This window comes from Canis lupus, chromosome 27 (genome assembly GCF_048164855.1).
Source record: "Canis lupus baileyi chromosome 27, mCanLup2.hap1, whole genome shotgun sequence".
In the NCBI taxonomy this organism is placed as follows: Eukaryota; Metazoa; Chordata; class Mammalia; order Carnivora; family Canidae; genus Canis; species Canis lupus.
In genome coordinates, this window is record NC_132864.1 from 18,586,464 (window position 1) to 18,606,939 (window position 20,476).

General features: G+C 44.0%; 1 long non-coding RNA gene across 1 annotated transcript in view; it reads left to right on the forward strand.

Annotated features, from left to right (window-relative positions):
- LOC140619354 (uncharacterized) overlaps positions 1-20,476 on the forward strand; it is a 383,332-nt gene that overhangs the window by 316,278 nt on the left and 46,578 nt on the right. The window lies entirely within an intron of this gene.

A 20,476-nucleotide genomic window follows, 5' to 3' on the forward strand; every position in this document is an offset into this window, starting at 1 on the left:
ACCAAACACCAGGGATTTAGCTAAGATGTCTTCAGCTAGAATAAAATATAGCACAACAAGAGGAGCAAGAAACATGTGATTTTGCAAAAATGCCCGTGTCAGCTCCTCCAAACCTGTAGAAAAGATGGCTTTCCCTCCTCACTGCAGCTGGGGCTCTTGGCATGAGTTGTATCAAGTGGATGTCCCACTGCAGAGAGATGAGAGATTGTAGGATCGCACACTTGGAAAGAACTCTAATGACTATTTAGGGCCAGCATCCCCCTCCACTACAGCGCTGCCAAGAGGCTGTCCAGCCAATGCTTGCACACTTGCAGAGATCCTGCAAAGTGGCCTAAGCTATTCCCAGGCAGCTCACGGTTACCTCGTACTCTTTTGACAAATTGACAGAACCTGTTAGATTAGAAAAGGTGCTCTTCCTACTACCCAGAGTTGCATGAGGAAGTACAGGAGTATCCACAGCTACACTGTAATAGCAAATGTTTGAACCAACCAATTTATCTCCAAATAGAGGAGTGAATGCATAAAATGTACTACAGCTGACCCTTGAACAGTGTGGAGGGGTTAGGGGCAATGATCCCCAGGGCAGTTGAAAATCTGCGTATAACTTTGATTCCCTGAAAACTTAACTACTCATAGCCTATTGTTGACTGAAAGCCTTACTGATCACATAAAGAGGTGTTTAATACATATTGTGTGTGTTCTACGTATTATGTATCATGGTATTACAATAAAGTAAGCCACAGAAGGGACAATGGTAAGCAAATCAAAAGGACTGTTTATTGAAAAAAAAAAAAAACTCTGTATAAGTGGACCTGCCCACTGCATACTTGTGTTGTTCAGGGTCAATTGAATATTCCTTCAGTGGAACATTATATAGTCATGAAAAAGAATATGCTAAGTCCAAACCTATCCCTATAGGTAAATCTGAGCAGCACAGTGGTAAATGAAAAGCTCTCACTTCTGGAGGTCTTATACGGTATTGTACGGTGTGTGTTAAAAACAACCAACATGAGGGATCCCTGGGTGGCGCAGCGGTTTGGCGCCTGCCTTTGGCCCAGGGCGTGATCCTGGAGACCTGGGATCGAATCCCACATTGGGCTCCTGGTGCATGGAGCCTGCTTCTCCCTCTGCCTGTGTCTCTGCCTCTCTCTCTCTCTCTCTCTCTCTGTGACTATCATAAATTAAAAAAAAAAAAAAGAAAAAACAACCAACATGAAAAGAAACTTTACATTTTCTACAGTAAATATATGTATGCAAAGGTATTTGAAAAAGTTTACAAATGTAATTAAACTGACAACTGTGGTTGTCTCTGGGAAGGAAGAGAGAGAGACGGTGGGCTAAAATTTGCCCTATTTTTTTTTTTTACCCCTGAAAATATATATGTGTAGGTGGGTTTGCATTTTTCCTGGAGCAAAACCTCTGTTTCTACAGTGATTGCTTATATATATATATTTTTTTTTAATTTATTCATGAGACACAGAGAGAGAGAGGCAGAGACATAGGCAGAGGGAGAAGCAGGCTCCATGAAGGGAGCCCGATGTGGGACTCAATCCCAGGACCCCGGGATCATGCCCTTGGTCAAAGGCAGACGCTCAACCACTGAGCCACCCAGGTGCCTCTACAGTGATTGCTTCTTAGCCCGTTTTCAACATACAACCTATGTCTTTTCTCCTGTACATGCTCCTCTTTCTCTTCCTTCCCCCTTCTTCATATGCTTTCTGAGATAAAAAAAAAAATTAAAAAAAATACAAATAAGAAAAGACCCACTCGTGTGCCTATAATCCAGAATTAACTATTATGAACACATTGGCATATTTTCTAGCTGCCCCTCTTTTATATTTGTACATCTTAAAATCACCCAGTAACACACGTAGTTCTTACGTACAATGGGAGCATTATCATGGTGAAGGAGAACTCTTCTTGTTCAGTCTTTTCTTGCTCCACCCAGCCACACATACTGGCATGAATTCCGGATACATATTCTTATTTTAATATGATTTTTACATACTATATATAAATTCTTAACAATAGAGAGGGCCTCCTGGGCATTTTTAATTTCTTAACTGGGATATGAATCACTTCGTGACCAGATTTTTTTTTTCATGTCACGTTTTCAAGAAATCCCCCGTTGACATACGTTCATCTACTTTGATTGTAGTCTTAAAACACGTACATGTATGGAGTTATCTGTATCCAGTCCACCTGGTGGTGGTTGACTCCATTTTTTTCTATCATACAAGTTCTATAGTGGACTTACTTGGATATGTCTCCTTGTGCATTTCTCCAGGGGGCATGCCTTCCCTCCCCAAGAAGTGATATGTACTTCTTTCCCTTAATAAGCAAGTGTGTCCAGAGTTGAATCCAGTCTTCTAAATGTGGTCTCACCAGACTAGCCAGTCAATGAACATTTATTGGAGAACCTATTACGTGCCACTGTTACATGGAGAACACAAGGCAAGTATTACCCCTTGTCTAGTTAGAGTTTATAATGTCATGTAGGAGACCAACAGTAAATGAGGATTCCAGGCTGTTCATTAAATTTAAGTGTGCAGCATTGTATGAAGCAGAATGGGGGCAATAGGAGCAAGGACAGGGGACCTAGCCTAGCCTGGTTCAGGGAAGGCTTCCTGGAGGAGGTGATGCCTAGCTGCATTCCAAAGGTTGGGTGAGTGGAGAACCAGATGGCAGGTAAGCATTTCGGCAGAGGAGACCTAGAAACAAAAAAGAACAAGATAAGTGTGCTCCTATCTCAGGGCCTTTGCACATGGCTGTTCCCTGATTGAAATGTTACCACCCAATTTCTTTGGGAGATCCCTGGAGATCTGCCACTCCCCCACATTTGTGATCTGTGTGATAGATTACATCAATAGGTCCTATGACCTGACCGCCCAATGCCACTTGGTCCTTGTAAAGAAGAGCAGAGGAGGGGAGGTTGCTCTGGTTTGGCCTCTAGACCTGGCCAACAGAACCCCTGTTAAGGCATAGACTCTGGAGCCACATTGCTTGGGTTCAAACCCTAGGTCTTCTACTTTCCAGCTGTGTGACCTCAGGAAAGTGAATTCCCATTTGAGTAGGCTGTAACATAAGGATAAAAGTACCCTCTAACACTGACAGTTACAGTGAGGCCTCAGTGAGGCCTTAGATCAGGGGCCAGAGCATAGCGAGCACTCAATCAATGGTGGCAAAAATCATAACAGTCATAACAGTAATAATGTGGGCTGTTCTTTGAAAGACCAAAAGGAAGTAGGCACTGTCCCTGGGAATGAGAAAGGAGAATTTCCCACGCGAGACCTCCAGACTGTCTCCAGAGACAAGGTGAGCAAGTAGAGCAAGTACCGAGTGACGGATGACCTTGAGCCCCAGCCGCGTTTCCTGGAAGCCCTTTAGCCTTGAACCCAAGGCTGACTCTCCAGCTGGACTGTGGGTGTGGAGCCGAGTAAATACTTCATCATTGATCAGACCCTGTGGTCCAGATGTTTCCCCAGAGGCTTAGATGTGGGTGAGTGGGAGGTCCCCTCTGGGTTTGGTTAGCTGTGCCTGCAGAAGAGGCTAGAAGAGGAGGTGGGGGTGGGATACATCTCAGGCCTGCTCCTTGGGACCTCTGACCGCTGTCGTCATTCGTGGACACAGTGTAACTTCTGACCAGTGTAGGCAGGGAGCCCTGGTATAGTGGGTCCTTGGGATCTCTAAATCAGTAATACCACAAGTGAATGCTAACTGTGTTTTGAATACATATCACGCACCATACTAATCATATATGATCTTGCTAAAAGCTTTCTGCAACTCTAGGGTGCCGGTCCCACTTTATCTCCATTGTCTAGAGCAGGGAAACTGAGGCTCAGGGAGGTAAAGTCACTTGCCTGAGGCCAGTTGGGTCAGCGGCAAATGGTTATTAGTGCAATCTTTCCCCCTCTACAGTCTGTCACTTAGCAGCTGGGATCTTGGACAGGGAACTTAACCCCTGTGTGCCCTGGTTTCTTGGACCATGATGTGACATGCAGACAATCCTGCTTCTTGTTGCCAAAAGGATTAAAACCGGTTCGTGGATGTCCGAGGCTCATGGCAGTAACTGCTTTGCCACAACAATGTTATTGCGGATCGTTTGAATTGTGAATACACTTCTTCCTTGGTGTTTGCTGGTCATTTTATCCCTTTATTTTGTGAACAGTCTCTATGGCTTTCCTTCACTAGATTAACATTTTGATAAGCGTTTTTGTTTTGTCTTTTTGAAGACTGGAGAAGCTTTGTGACAAAGACTGGTACTCAGCACCATGGCCCCTACCCCATGAGTCTGGGATGAGGATTGATCACAGGGGCTAGGTCAGCTCTCGACTCCCTGCAGCCTTCAAGGGCAAGATGGAACCACAGGGTGGTGGCCTCCACACTGGGACCCCAGCAGAAAGACTCCAGGGGAACAGCGAATCAAGAGTTCATACAAGAGTTAAAAGAGATTCCCCTGTTAGGGGACCACCCAGAAACACGCCAGCCTCATTGAAAAGATGCAAAGTCTTCAAGAGAAGATCTATCTCCCTTCTATTGCTGAAGAGATCTGAACTCCCAAGGGGCCTGACTTCCTGCCTGGGCTGTCTCCAAAGCCTCTCGCCTTAAACCCTGGCTGTCTAGCTCTCCTCTTCCACTGTCCCTTCTCTCCATGCCCCGCTGCTGCTGGCCCTGCCCCGGATCCTGGCAACATCCTGTTCTTCCCCTGAACTGAACTCCCCTTCCAGCTTCCCAGTGCGATAGGAATCTTAAATAAATGCTTCCTGTCCCTTGACCACCTTATCTCCCATTCCTCCCGAATGGCTGACGTTCAAGAACTACAGGCAGTGCTGCACTCCCTTCTAATTTTAAACCTGCCCTCTGAAGCTCTCTCCTCTTCCCTCTGAAGGTTTCGGGAAAGGCTAGTGGGTGTCAGAGGTCCCTGGTGTCCGGCTGAGTCAGCAGCGGCAGAAGGCCTCCTTCTTAAGTTCCCAGGGGGGGTAGTCTGGAGCTTGGGATCCTGGGCAAGGCCGGCCCCTCTGTAGCGCCTGTCCCTGCAAGAATGGTGTACTCCACGGGGAGTAGATGCTTGGTGCATCTTTTCTGAATTCATGCACGAGTTTAAAAATGAAAGGGGTAGCGGGGCACCTGGGGGGTTCAGGGGTCGACGGCCTGCCTCGGCTCAGGTCGTGATCCCCAGGTCCTGGGATCGAGTCCTGCATCGGGCTCCCCACAGGGAGCCTGTGTCTCTCTGCCTCTCTCTCTGTGTCTCTCATGAATAAATCAATAAATAAAATCTTTAAAAAGAAAAAGAATGAATGTGGTAGAAATAAACCCACACATATGGATGAAGTGAGGAGCTAGGAAAAGTTCAGACACACTGACTCGTCCTCTGCAGAGGGCACAGGCCCACTCCCCAGTCATTAGCATCTGCTGGTGATGCAGAACCCTGACTCTCCTCCCCAGGAGCCGCAGAGCCTGCCCACTCTTGGTCCTCAGGGAGGCTGACTTCTGGAGATGTCATGGGACCCGCTCCGGCTCAGCCAGTCAGAGTGTTGCTGGCCAGTGATTGGTTGTGGATGATCATGTGTCTCAAATTGGGCCATTTGGACCAATGGAAACTGGATGCTGCTGCTTTTTTTCGGAACTCCAGAGAGATGCTCTTTCAGGTGGCTGTTCCTACCAGGATGAGGAGTCCACTGAGAGCTGCGAGTGGCCTCCTTGACACCCCCGTGGGATGGAGCTGACACAAGGGGAAGAGGAGCTGGGGCCCAGAAAGAATGTTTGAGGGACGCCTGGGGGGCTCAGTGGTTGAGCGTCTGCTTTTGACCAAGGGCATGATCCCGGGGTCCTGGGATCGAGTCCTGCATCGGGCTCCCTGCATGGAGCCTGCTTCTCCCTCTGCCTGTGTCTCTGCCTCTCTCTGTGTCTCTCATGAATAAATAAAATCTTAATAATAATAAAAAAAGAATATCTGAGTCCCCAAGCCTCTCTCTGAAGCCAGTTCTTCTCTTGGAATATTCAGTCACCTGAGCCCATAAAATCCCTGCCTTAAGTTTTCTCTCACTTGTAAGCAGGGTCGCACAACCCTCCCCCTGTCACCTCCCTCACATGCATACGAGCATACACAGTAAGGAAAGGAGAAAAAAGAAAAAGGTGTACTGAGAATGTCTCATGTGGCAAGATATAGCTTCAAAACAGCTTTTGGAGGGAAAGATCACGAGTCCTATTTGATGCGTCATAATCATGAAGCTCAGAGAGGTTAAGAGACTTACCTAAAGGCACACAGCCAGGTCATAGAGATCAGATTTAAATCTATGTGCCTAAGCTAAAGTCCTCCCTTTTTGTAAAAACCCTGAGTTGTCTTTAAGAGAAGTTGAAGGAGGGGGCGCCTGGGTGGCTCAGTTGGTTAAGCATCTCGCTTTTGCTTAGGTCCTGAGCTCAGACCCTGGGATGGACCCCCTCCTAGGGCTCCCTCTCTTTGGAGAGTCTGCCTCTCCCTCTCCCTCTGCCCTTCCCCCCTGCTCATGCTCTCTCCCTCTCTCTCTCAAATAATTAAAATGTTTAAAAAGAAAAGAAGTTGAAGGGGGTCTTCTAGTCCAGACAATGGGAGGGGAGTTTGGCCACCATAATCAAGTACGAGGGCCCTGAGGCCTGCTGTGTACCACGTGCCATTACAGATGGCCCATTCGGGCCCTTCATCCCCCTTCTCAATCCTGCTGTTATCCTGTGAAACAGTCAAATCTCTTCTTTCTCTTCCTTCTCAGACTCTTCCACCCACTTCTCTTCCTCTGCTCACCTCCGGCATGAGTATGTCCCACGGTTCACTCTTAGTTCACTCCTGGGCTCTTCACATGCCTCTTCCCTAAGCCTCAGACCCATAAACACCCACATGTGGCCCCTCACGTCTGCTCCTGGAATCCCCCAGGCACCTCAAGCTCCGAGTGTGCGAAATGGAGCTTCTCACCTTCCCCTAAACCTGCGCTTGCCCCGCTATTTCCCGGCTCCTCTGTGGCGTGATCCACCATCCACTCAATCAAACTAGAAGAACCTTGGGATCTTCTTCAACCCCATCTCGCTCTGCACTCGCCCCCTGATCAGTCACGCAGCCCTGTGACTTCTATTTCCTGCGGGATCCCCAGGCTCGCCCTTGCACCCCTTCTGAGGGAGCACTGCAGCGCTGCCAATGGGAGAAGCCAGGACTGTGTGCATCCCGCCTTGGGAAACCAGGCCTGGGCTGCACCGTGTGTGCCTCTTTAGCTGTGTGCAGACTGAGACCTGACCCAGGGCCCGGTGTGGTTTGTGCTGCCCTCCTGATATCTCATAATCAACATTATTACAGGCGCGGGGATTTTACGCTTCAGGAGATACAAAGTCTCGAGCAGACCATGACACGTGTGTGTTCATGTGTGTGTATCTGCACACATATGTCTGCGCACCTACGTGTTTGTACACTTCCGTCTGACGTTTATTCCTATGCCCCTCCACGGACAGAATCTACAAGATGTGGGGAAAATCACAAGATGTTTCTGCAAAACCGCAAGCTTGCTTCTTTAACTAGGTCATGGTTAGTGTCATTTCCCTATAGCCCCGCACTCATGTGCTACAAGACGAGTTACTTCTGCTGAAAGTCAAACATCACCATAGAGATTTACCAGAAGGACTGTTGAGAGGATTATGTAAGGATAGGCCTGCGAAGCACTTAACTCGTACCTGGCACATGGAAGCATCTAGTACATTCTAGTACCGTGGTTATCATTATTACTATTATTATAAGGAAGAGGCTTTTTTTACTATCATGTTCTTTCTGGGTCACGTCCTTAAAATTTCGCGTCTTGATAAATGACTACAGACAGCTAAGACAGAGCAGTTCCCTTTTCATCCTGAAAATGAGCAGCACCTCCTTAATTAGCAGCCACTGGGAACATCAGAGTGTTGTCCTCTCACTGTTTATATTAACAGCTTTCATTCATCACACATAAGATAATAGACACCGTCATCCCACCACACCATGTGTGAAAAAAAATACTCAAGTTAATTGTGTCTGAGTAGATGTCTGCACCCTCAGAGAAAATGTTCAGAATGGAAACTATTTCAGCCTCTCTTTCTTTGTACTGTCTTGAAGTTGAAAGGTGGCTCACTGGAAAAAAGTTTAAGAGATGGGAACTGTAACTTTAATTGTATTTCCATTATATAATGGTGACTTAGCCAGCATTCACGCTTTAGACAGCACACTCCTCTTGGGCCTGTTTTACCAGCTTGGAAAATGAAGCTCAGAGGGACCATGCCACCTGTGCAAGTTGACAGAGCTGGCCACTCTCCGTACAAAGCAGTAGTAAATGATTGTGCATGGAGATTAAGTAAAACAGCACAGGTAAAGTGCTTGCAACAGAAGGGGTCACGTGAGATGCACTCTATAGGTGCTAGTTATCTTGCACTGCAAATTAACACAATCGCAGGCATTTTCACTAGTTTTTTCGTTTTTTTTTTAAACAGCTGTATAGTATTCTAAGGCAAGGGCCAGCAGATTATGACTTATCGGTTAAATCCAGTTCCCTGCCTATTTTTGTAAATAAAGTTTTATTGGCATATGACCCATCCATTCATGTGCACACTGTCTGGGGCCGCCTTCAAAATACGAGTAGAATTGGGTAGTTGTGGTTGAAACCCAATAGTGTGGCATGTCCACCAAAGCCTAGAATATTGACTCCTCGGCCTTTATAAATATTTTGCTGACCTTTGTTTTAAAGGATAAGAGTCTATTGATAGACATTCAGATTGAATCTATTTGTTTATGTGTGTGTGATTACCTCCGTATCCAGACATATTTGTACCTTCATGTGGATATAGCTGTAGGATATATTCTTAGGTGTTGCATTGCTGAGACAACTAAAAAGCAGGAAGCTTCTGAGAGTAAGAGATAATAGTTATTTAAAGTCCTGGACTCCTTCATGGAATGGGCACCTGACCTTTTTTGTCTGGGGAGGAGACCTAGCTGTAAGTCAGATTTGGAGCTTTTAAAGTCCTTCACTCATAGCCGCAATGATTCAGACACAAAAATCAGAGCAACTCAGAATCCCTCGGACTGTATTTCCATTAAAGTTTTATGCAACAGTGCAGCGTCAGACATTTTTCATGTGTCTGTATTGGGCCAGGTAACAGCAATCTAAAATCTCAGAGATTTAATTTTTAGTACAGGGGATTTTAAATGGGTTCCAGTCGAGGTTCTTTCATAACTCAGGAAAGCTACAGAGAGCCTCTGCCTACAGCTACAAGTTCATGTATAATTTTTCAGAGTTTCAGAAGATTGACTGTTTCCCTGAAGCCCTTCCATTGACTTTCTATAAGTTCTTGGATTAAGAATCACTTTTCTAACGGAGAGACTGGCCCATAAAGAACAAAATAGTATAAAGTATCATAAATGTGTATTTGAGGTGCATGTAAACTATAGTGTGTGCATAAGAGTGAAAGAAATCAGCATTGCTTTGTGGCAGAGCGTGGGGTTGGGAAGGTCAGGGAGGGGCCCTTGTAGGAAATGGCACTTGAAGGATGCGTAGGAGTTCTCTGGATTGTCTAGAAATAAGGGAGGCAATTTCATCAAGGAAAAATCCATTGGGGTAAGAGGAACTCTGAGAAGGTCTTAATGTTGATGCCCAAAAGTCTGGACTATTTCTGGCTTGTCAAATGACTCTGGAAAAAAGGGCAAATATCTTAACCTCAATTCTCCCTCCCATATCCCCAGTCCCCCATGGCCTCATCACATGAGGGCCAGAGCAGAACTCACTCCCTTTTAAAAGTTGTCTGGAATCCAGAGATAAAAGCCTCCATGTTAAAAAAAAAAATATCACAAATGCTAAAGAGGGCCAATTCTCTGGTTTCATGTTTCGTGTCTGACGCTTTTTCCCCCCATGACTTGCTCGATCAGGGTTGCAGTGGAAGTTTGTCTGTCTTTTTCTTTTTGTTATTTCCTTGAAAATTAGTATTCATGTAAGGAAAATGCTAAGAAGGCTTCTTGGTCATTCTACCTCTTTGAAGTGTATGGTGCTTGTATGTGTGCATGCGTGTGTACATGTGCCCTTTTCCTAAAAACTAGAATACTCTGGGTCATTGAATTCGGGAATATGAATACATTGAATAATGCACTGGAAAGTACAGAGCTGGTTCTGAATATGTGAGTCATGGGTTACTGATAAAGTGTTCAGGAGGGCACTTAGGTTCAAATCCTGCCTCAACCACTGTGTTAGTTTCCTAGGACTTCCATAGAAAATTATCAGAAAAAAAGAAAAAGAAAAAAGAAAATTATCAGAAATTGGGTCCCTTAATACAACAGAAATTCCCTTGCAGTTCTAGGTGTAAAAGCCTGAAATCAAGTGTTGGGCAGGGTTAGCTCCTTCTAGAGGCTTTGAGGGGGAATCTATTCTATACTTCTGATGTTGCTGGCAATCCCTGGCATTCCTTGGTCTATAGACACATCACTCCAATTTCTGCCTCCATCTTTATATGGCATTCCCCTCTGTGTGTTTGTGTCTCCAATCTCTATCTGCCTTGTAAGGACACTAGTCATTGGATTTAGGATCTTCCTAAATCTAGCATAATCGTATCTTGAAATCTTTGATCATATCTGCAAAGACACTACTTTAAGTTTGCATTCAGAGGTTCTGGGTGGACATGTCTTTTGAGGGCCACCATGCAACCCACTTAGCCACATACCACCCAAGTGTCCTTGGGTATGTTCCATACCCACTGCTGAGCCTTCATGGTGATCTCATCTTAGGCTGAGGCTACTAGGAGAACCTCGCTTGACAGAATAAGATAGTGCACGTAAAAGCCACTGCCCCAAGCCTAGCACACTCAATGTGCACACACAAAAGGGCGATGCTGTTATTCATAGTAGCAAGGATGATATCAATGTTGCTGCCTTTCAGCCAGGAGCTCTGACACACAGAGGGTGGGACAACACGACCTCAAACAGCTGTTTGGCATCCCATAGACTCCAGAAGCAGATGACAGGATGTCAATATGATTGACTATCCTCTTCCCTTTCCCCCAGATGCTGTTTGGCAGGTTGGCTGAGCCTACACGTCATGGACACTTGTCACTGAAGGCGCACATGTGTGTTTTTTCAAAGTTGGTTGCCTGTGATTTCCATGGACGGTAGGACTAAGTAGCTGTCCTGGATGGCATCAAATATATACATAGTCTAGAGGCCCATCTAATGGACTGGTTGGGGATGTCATGAACTTTGGGGTTACGCAGAACTAGGGCTTAGAATCTCAGCAGTGCTACCTGGGAGCTGAGAGATTCTGAGCAAGTCTTTACACCCCTTTGATCCGACCTTTCTCATCGTTGAACTGGAACTAATTATGACTCTTGCAGGGTTATTCTTACCATTAACTGAAGTGATATAATATATATTATAATTGTTACTCATAGTAAATTATATCGTGTATTGGTTCAGATGACTTGCATGGAAGGTTGGTTGATTCAATAGCCCCCTATAGTGGAGTGTTTTACTCAGCAATTGAATTGACAGTCTCCAAGCACTTGTTGCTAGAAAATACAGGTTCAAACCCTGTCTCAGCTCTATGACTTCACATCTGAGTCTCAGGGATCGCCTCTATAAAATAGAGGTAATAAAACTCTCTTTTTATGAAACAGAAGTACTCTGGGGATCAACGAAAGCCAATATTCTTACTTCTTCAGTCAACAATTATTTATTGAGCTCTTACTATGTTTCAGGCCTCTGAAAGGAACAAGACAAGGTTCATTCTTGCTCTCAGGGCACTTTTAGTTCAGAGTGTATTGTAAGTGATGAGGAAATGTATCGATGTTACAACTTTTTAAAAATTTATTTATTTGAGAGAGAAAGAACTCATGAATAGTGAGGAGCAGAGGGAAAGGAAGAAGCGGATTCCCCACTGAGCAGGGAGCCTGATGTGGGGCTCTATCCCAGGACCCATGAGATCATGACCTGAGCTGAAGACAGACACTTAACTGACCAAGCCACCCAGGTGCTCCTGTAACAACTCTTTATTTTCATTCATCCTTATTATGCCTTTCCTCTGATAGCCGAATAACATGTTGGAATCCACTTTACAAAGTTTTTTTCAAATTAGGCCTGACTTTGGGGAGCGCTTGTGTCCTACTGGATATGAGGGTGCAGGTGGCCAGTGCTTCGGCAGCCCTGCAGCCCCATCCAGTCAGCAGCATTCCTGGTTCTAGGGGCATTTTACAGAAGATGAAAAAGTTATGAACTCAGAGCTTTTGGTGTGTAGGAATCTGGGCTTCTATATTTCAAAAATCTGAGCTCTCTGAATTACACATTTAAAAATGGTAAAAATGGTAAAAACAAATGGTAAAAATTTATAACATAAATTTTATGTTATATAGATTTTATCAGAATTTTTTTAAAATGCTGAGAAAGGCTTGAAGTCTTAAAATACTCTGGGCAAAATATTTCTTCCAGAAACAGAAGATTGGAAGAATGAGGGGTGGTGGCAGAGCTGAAGTGCCTTGCCTCACAGGTGGGACTCTCTGGGCTGAAGAATGTGAGGGCAGTAGGAGGAGTCTCCAGAACATTCCATGATGGCTGCATCCCTAATGTGGGCTCACTGGATGAAAACTGAGCCTCCAGAAGGGCTTAGAGAACAGAGAGAAGGGAGAACCTGTGCCTCCTTCAGGCAAGTGAAGCATCTGGAGTGAAAAATCGAAGATGCTCATTGTCAGCTGTCTAACATCTGCTCGCATGGCTCTGAGAATGATTGCCTCCTTCAGTTTTGTGCCCGGGCACCTCTTGAAGGAAAACCTTTTTATTGTGGTAAAATATATATAACATAAAATTAGCCATTTGAGGGACGCCTGGGTAGCTCAGTGGTTAGGGTCTGCCTTTGGCTCAGGCTGTGATCCCAGGATCCTGGGATCAAATCCCACATCAGGCTCCCCACAGGGAGCCTACTTCCCTTCTGCCTGTGTCTCTGCCTCTCTCTGTGTGTCTGTCATGAATAAATAAATAACATCTTTAAAAAATTAGACATTTGAATCATTTTTGAGTGTACAATTCAGTGGCATCAACCATATTCACAATACTGTGGAATTATCCCCATCCTTTGCTTTCCCACTTTGTCATCACTCTGAATAGAAACTCAGTAAACATAAAGCAGTAATTCCTGGTTCTCCTCTTGCACCTCACCCCTGGTAACGTCTTAGCTACTTTGGATGAATGTGCTCATTCTGGATATTTCAAATAAGTAGAATCATACAAATATCTGCCTTTTTGTGTCCTAGCATGTTTTCAAAGCTCATGCATATTGTAGCATGCATCGGAATGCCATTCCTTTCTATGGCTGAGTAACATTCTCTTGCACAGATGGACCACGTTTCCTTTATCCAATTCATTTGTTGATGGTCCTTTAGATCATTACCACCTTTGGACTAAGGTGAATGATGCTGCAATGAACATGGGTGCATGAATATCTGTTTGAGTCTCTATTCTCAATTTCAGGGGCAATCATTGGAGTGGAATTGTTGGGTCATCTGGTAATTCTATATGTTGTTTTTTGAGGTGCTGTCAAGCTGTTTTCCATAGCAACTGCGCCATCTTATAATCCCACCCCCAGTGCCCAAAGATTCCAATTTTTCCACATCCTCTCCAACACTTGTCATTTGTCTTTCTTTCTTTTACTTTTATCGTGGCCAGCCTAGTGGATGTGAAGTGGTATCTCATTGTGGTCTTGATTTGCATTCCCCCAATGATTAATTGCATTGAGCATCTTACTAAATGTTTATTAGCCATTTATGTATATTTTTTCTTTTTTTTTAAAGAATATTTTATTTATTTATTCATAAGAGACACACAGAGACAGAGGCAGAGACACAAGCAGAGGGAGAAGCAGGCTACCTGCGGGGAGCCCTTAATCCCAGGATCCCTGAATCACGCCCTGCACCAAAGGCAGACGCTCAACCACTGAGCCACCCAAATGCCCCTTATGTATTTTCTTTTCTTTTTTTGCCCCTTATATATTTTCTTTGGAGAAGTGTCTGTGTTAGTTCCTTGCCCATTTTTAAATTGGGTTGTTTATATTTTTGTTACATTTTCTGAGTTTTTATAGATTCCAGATCTTTAGCTCTCATCAGTTACCTTGCTTGCAAGTGTTTTCTCCTATTTTGTAGGTTATCTTTTCATTTCCTTAATAATGTCTTCTGATGTACAAAAGTTTTGAATTTTGATAAAGTCTAATTTACTTATTTTTTATTGCTCATGCTTTTGATGCTCTATCTAAAAATCCATCACCAAATTCAAGGTCACAATTTCACCCTATGTTTTCTTCTAGGAGTTTGTGTGGTTTTAGCTCTTCTATTTAAGATATGGTTCCATTTTCCTGGGTACCTCACTCTTAAGAAGGCACTCGCTCTCAGGGTCATGCAAGTAGGAACTGATATTTGACAGAATTCCTTCTTCAGTTTTTCATCACAGGTACCTCATATCCCTTCCCCGGGGGAGTCAGGGCAGGTGGCAAGCCTCCCCACAGTTTGCCTGAACCAGGCTTAGTGAGGGAGGACAAGAGGAGAGAATTCTAACTACATTGCCTTGGCTGATGGGTCTCAGATGATAAACACATTCCCCATGGCCTCAAGAGTGGCATGGAAGCAACTTAGGAAGATGGCAAGGCCCAGAGAAGTTCTGATAATGGGACGATGCAGAAGGTACCAGGCACTGGGAGCGACTCAGCACTTGCTGGGATGAATGAATGACCTTGGCCAAAGAGCCAGTGCACCCCCACAGCCAGGCCTTGTCCTCTGAGTCTATAGATCTTAGCCATGACTTGATAACTTCAGAGAATGTGGGGGTGATCAGACTCCAGACAGATGAAGGCAACCCTGGATTGACTGCAATTTGCCTTAGTTAACAAAGAGGAAACTTTTGTGACCCAGTATGATCGAAGGTCTAGGTGGGAATTACATTCCACCCCAGATGAATCAAGAAAGAACCACTGCAGTGTGACGTTGACACCGTCCCTCCATCTGATCTCCACATGTGAACAGAGCACATAAAAGTAACATGTTTTACCTCCAATTTCCTCTCATGTTCTAGGTCACTCATCTCCTCCAGGAGGGGAACACTGCTTTCTAGCCTGTATTTCCACTTTTGGGGAACTATACACCAGCAAAATTTTTAGAAAGAGGCAGAAATCTCTATGGTAGTGGTTTTTACTTGTGTGTGTGTGGGGGGGGTGATTTCTGTCCCCAAGGGGACACTTGGCAGTGTGTGCAGACATTGTTTGGTTGTGAAAACTGAGGAGGAGATGCTACTGGCATCTGGTGGTTGGGGACCAGGGATGCTGCTAGACATCCTACAATGCATACAGCAGCACCCCCACTCATGACAAAGTCTATCCCCAAATGTCAGTAGTGCTGAGGTGGAGGAGCCTGGGTGTACAGTGATATATGTCACGCTCTCTACACAGGCAGAATGTAGCACATCATCACCCTTCTCTTGCAGCACATCATCATGTCATAGAAAGAACACTGGGCTGTGAGATGTCAGGTGCAGGTGTCTCTGACTGGCTAGGAGCCTTAGGTGGGCCACTCCAGCCCCAAGAGAGATTCATTCTACACATTGTAAACCAGGTGTCACGAGCTCTGCCTTCCTCTCAGAGGCTCAAATGAGACTATAAGTTGTGAAATTCCAAAAATGCATCTTTCTAATAGTCAGCAGTAGTGCCAATGATCTGGTTATTGAAGCAGCGGTGGAAAATTCTCAAAATTCTTTCAAGCATTCTAGGAGGAGACAAATTTCCCAGCCCAGACTGATTTTCTTCAAGATGTTTGTATTATTCAAGGTGATTAACACTAGCTGCCATAATAACCCACCAGATTTTGGTGGCTTAATGACATAACAGTTTAGATCTTGTTGATGCAACAATCCAACTTGTTTGGGTGGCTCATTTAGATGGTCCCTAATGAATAGCAACTTGGAGATCCAGGTGTGTATCTTCCTTCCTTCCTTCCTTCCTTCCTTCCTTCCTTCCTTCCTTCCTTCCTTCCTTCCTCTTCTCCATCCCCAGAGGCCTAGAGTATTTTGCTTCCAGTTTCATAGATGCAGAGAGAAATTGTAGAGGTTCAAGAGGGAGGTTTTCTTAGGAGGCAGACCTACTGGTGGTGGGTATCACCTCTTCTTATTTTCCATTGGCCCAACCTCTCGGTCACATGATCCCACCTGACTGCAGAGAAAACTGGAAAATGTAGTCCAACTCTGTGCTGAGGACAAAAAGAAAATGAGTTTGGAGAGCACATGGTGGCTTCCTTTAACATCCTTTTTGCACCAACACAAATACATGCAGATTTGGTCTAAATTGGGGTTTGAGTCATGGAGATTGGGAGTTTATCTTCCATAAGTGGCACATGCTCCTCCTGAGGGTATTACACCTGCCCCACATCAAAGGATTAAGTACAACAACCCCAGAGCTTGTCTTGCCTGAGTGCAATTCTCTTCCTTCATGCAGCAATGATTTATGGAGTTCTTTCTGAGTGCCCGGAACCATCATAGATGCTGTGGATATAGCCGTGAACAAAGAGACAGAAAGATCCCTATCCTTATGGCGTTTGCATTCCAGTTGGAGAAGATAGTGAAGAGGCATGTGATAAACAAACAAACAGCAGGCAGGGATGTCCTTGAGGGTGCTCTGCAGTACAGACATTAGCCTGCCTTCATTTTAGGAGCATTGGGCCAGTTGGATTTTTCTCTCTTGGGAATTTGCAGTTGGGATTTGGAGACTGGATTTTCCACACAGTTTTGGAGGCCAGAAGTCAAAGATGAAGGTGTTGGCAGGTTTGGTCTCTTCTGAAGCAAGATGGTCACCTCTTGCTGCATCAAGTGGTCATGTCTCCATGCATCTACATCCCTTTTCTTGCCTTTATAAGGACACCAGGCATATCAGCATAGGGTCCTACCTAACAGCCTTATTTTAACTCATTTATCCCTGTAAAGATCTTATTTCCATAGGCTGTGATGTGCGGAGGCACTGGAGGCTGGTATGCAATGTCTGAACTTTGGGGGGACACAAGTCAGCCCATCCTAGCCACCTACCTCTTCTGTCCTCCTACTTTGTGAGAACCCTGATCTTCTTCCACCAGCTCTTCTCACTTTTTCTTGTGCAGTTTTAGTTAGTGTCTGTCCCCTCTCCCTTACAAAATTGCTGCCTAGGTTAGTCTTCCCTTCTGTGCTGTACTCAGAAGTCAGTTGTTCTGCAGCAGACATGACTGGTCTCATCCTTTGGGCCAGATCCAGGGACACAAAAGGGAGGAAGATGTGGGTGCTACTCTCAAGGAGTTAGCATTGTGGACTTTTGGCAATTGCAGGTTGAAGGTTTCTGGCAATAATTAATCTCTATGGTAGGCATGTATGGTAGGCCACTGTTTGGGAAAATGGCCCACATGATAAGCTGTGATGGAAGGAGAATATTGATTAACCTGTCTTTAGGAAAAAGACTCAAGCATCTTCAAAATCTTCAAAGCGGCAGATTTATTGCAAGGATTTTTCTTAGGGAAATCACAGGAGAACACAAAAGTCTCACAACAAAGATGCTCTTTTCACCAATAGCTGCAATAGCAAAAATGGGAAAAACAAAGTGCCCAGGAATAAAGAATTAGTAGATAAATTATGACATCTCCAGAAGATGGAATGTTCGACCATTATAAACTATTGCTATAAAAAATCATTTAGTGACATGGAAAGATGTTCCTGATGTATTTTTGAGTAAAAAAATGAGGCCATAATTTACTACAGTGAGTATGATCCCATTTTTGAAAGAAAAAAAGGCACATAGGAAAAATACAGACAGAACGAAGAATAAAATGGAAGTATTAGGTGTCTCCAGGTGGCAGGTGTGGTTGTTTTCATTGTGCCCTTTTTGACTTCACTGAGATCATGTACAGTGCTTATCATTGCCTGACATGCAGAATCATTAAGTAGATGATAAATCTTGTTATTATTAACGCCCCCCATCAGTTGAATGGAGTAAATATCCACCTTCTACGTTTATTAGACGTAAACAAGGTCATAAAGCACCTGGTACACAGTAGGGTTCAATGGATAATGTTTTTGTATTTATTCTTTTTTGTTTGTTTGTTTTTCCTTGAAGAGAAGGTAATATAACACAGGGGTTGAGAATGAAGTTTCCTTAGACAGGTAGGCTTTGATTCAAATCCTGCTGCTTAGCCATTTGCAAGCTGATCAAGAATGTGGGCAAGTTCCTTATGTCTTCTGGGTTTCTCACCGTTTGAAGATAGAGACTAGTAGTTTTATCATAAGATTATTGTCAGCATGAAAGATTGTGTATATAAATCATGTAGCACATGGGAGGTAAAGCGTTAGTCTCTGTTTTCCACCATATTGTGGGAAAAGGATGTGTATTACATTGGTAAAACAAAAAAGTGCAATTTTAAATATGAGAAAAACATAGATCTTAAAGCATGTGGTGTCCTCTCTTCATCTCTCCGCTGCACCATACATCAGGAATGCATTTGGCATAGAGCAAGGCTGTTACCAGTTTCAGTGAAGAAAAAAGGTGTAGAATGAGCTCACAAGAGCCAGAAGCTGTTAGTGGGAGGGACAGAGGAAAGAAGTTTATGTGAACTAAAAGGAATCTAGCTCAGCCCTTCTTTTTCAGCAAGGCTTCAGGCTAGAGCAGGGAAGGTGTCGGGAGCATGAGTCTTATCCAGTTTACTAGGATCATCTGCTTTTCATATCTCACAAATCCTCTGTGATCCCTGAAACAAAGCCAGCTCAATTAGCAAGCTGCTTTCATTTGATTGGTAAAGAAGCTATTTGTAAGCAAAATGTACAAAGGGATAAAGATATATCGTTAAAATCGGCATCATATATTATGGATACACACACACATGTATCTCTACACTATCATCCTTTTTCTCCTCTTTAATTGATCTCTTTTTTTTTAATTTTTTAATTTTTATTTATTTATGATAGTCACAGAGAGAGAGAGAGGCAGAGACACAGGCAGAGGGAGAAGCAGGCTCCATGCACTGGGAGCCCGACGTGGGATTCGATCCCGGGTCTCCAGGATCGCGCCCTGGGCCAAAGGCAGGCGCCAAACCGCTGCGCCACCCAGGGATCCCTTAATTGATCTCTTTATTTCGACTAGCCTTGTTGAGATGTAATTGAAACATAATGCTGTATACGCACACGTGTTAATTTGATACATTTGTATATTACAAAATGATTATCACGATAAGATTAGATAATACATCCATCATCTCACAGAGTTGACACTTTGTGTGTGTGTGTATGTGTGTGTGGTGAGAATTTTAAGGCCTATTCTCTTAGCAGAGTCCCAGTATCCAATATCATACAACTATAATCACCATGCTGTACAGCAGATCCCTAGAACTTAGGCATCTAATAACTAGAAGTTTGTACCCTACGACCAACATCTTCCCATTTCCCTCATTCCCCACTCCCTGGCAACCACTAATCTACTCTCTTTTACTGTGAGTTAGGATTTGTTAGATTCCAGCTATAAATGATGCCATATAATATTTGTCTTTCTCTGTTTGATTTATTTCACTTAGCACAAATGCCCTCCAGTTTCATCTGTGATGTGGCAAATGCATATATCTTGGAATGTCAAGGAACTTTCCCCCTATCCTTTCTTCTAGGAGTTTTAGGTTCTTAGGTCTTATAATTAAATACTTAATCCATTTTAGGTTAATTTTTGTGAGTGGTGTAAGACAGGGTTCCAATTTCATTCTTTTGCAGGTGAGTATCCATTTTTCCCAATACCATGTACTGAGAGTTCAGTATTCTTGTTAAATATTAGTTGACCATATATACATGGATTTATTTCTGGGATCCCAATACTTTTTTTAAAGATTTTATTTATTTATTCATGAGAGACACAGAGGGAAGTAGATACATAGGCAGAGGGAGAAGCAGGCTTCCTGAAAGGAGCCTGATACAGGACTTGATCCCAGGATCCTAGGATCATACCCTGAGCCAAAGGCAGACGCTCAATCACTCAGCCACCTAGGCATCCTTCTGGGATCCCAATTCTGTTCCATTGGTTTCTTTGTCCTTTTTTTAATGCCAGGCCATATTATTTGGATTATTATAGCTTCATAGGACAGTTTGAACTCTGGAAATGTTATTCCTTCCAACTTTGCTCTTTCTCAAGATTTTTTTGGCTGTTCAGGGTCTTATATGGCTCCGTGGGAATTTTAGCTTTTTTCTATTTCTGCAGGGGGAAAAATGTCATTGGAATTTTGATAGAGATTGCATTGAATCTCCAGATGGGTTTGAGTAGTATGGGCTTTTTAACAGTATCACTCAGCCAGAAAGAGGGAGGGGTGCACCCAAGCCCAGTTCTGTCAGTCAAATGTCAAAGAGGAACCCAGTTCCTCTTCAGTCACTAGATGATCCCTAAGGGCAATTCCAATTCTTGGACTGTATAAATCTTGCTGTCACATTCTTCTAGAGTTCAGT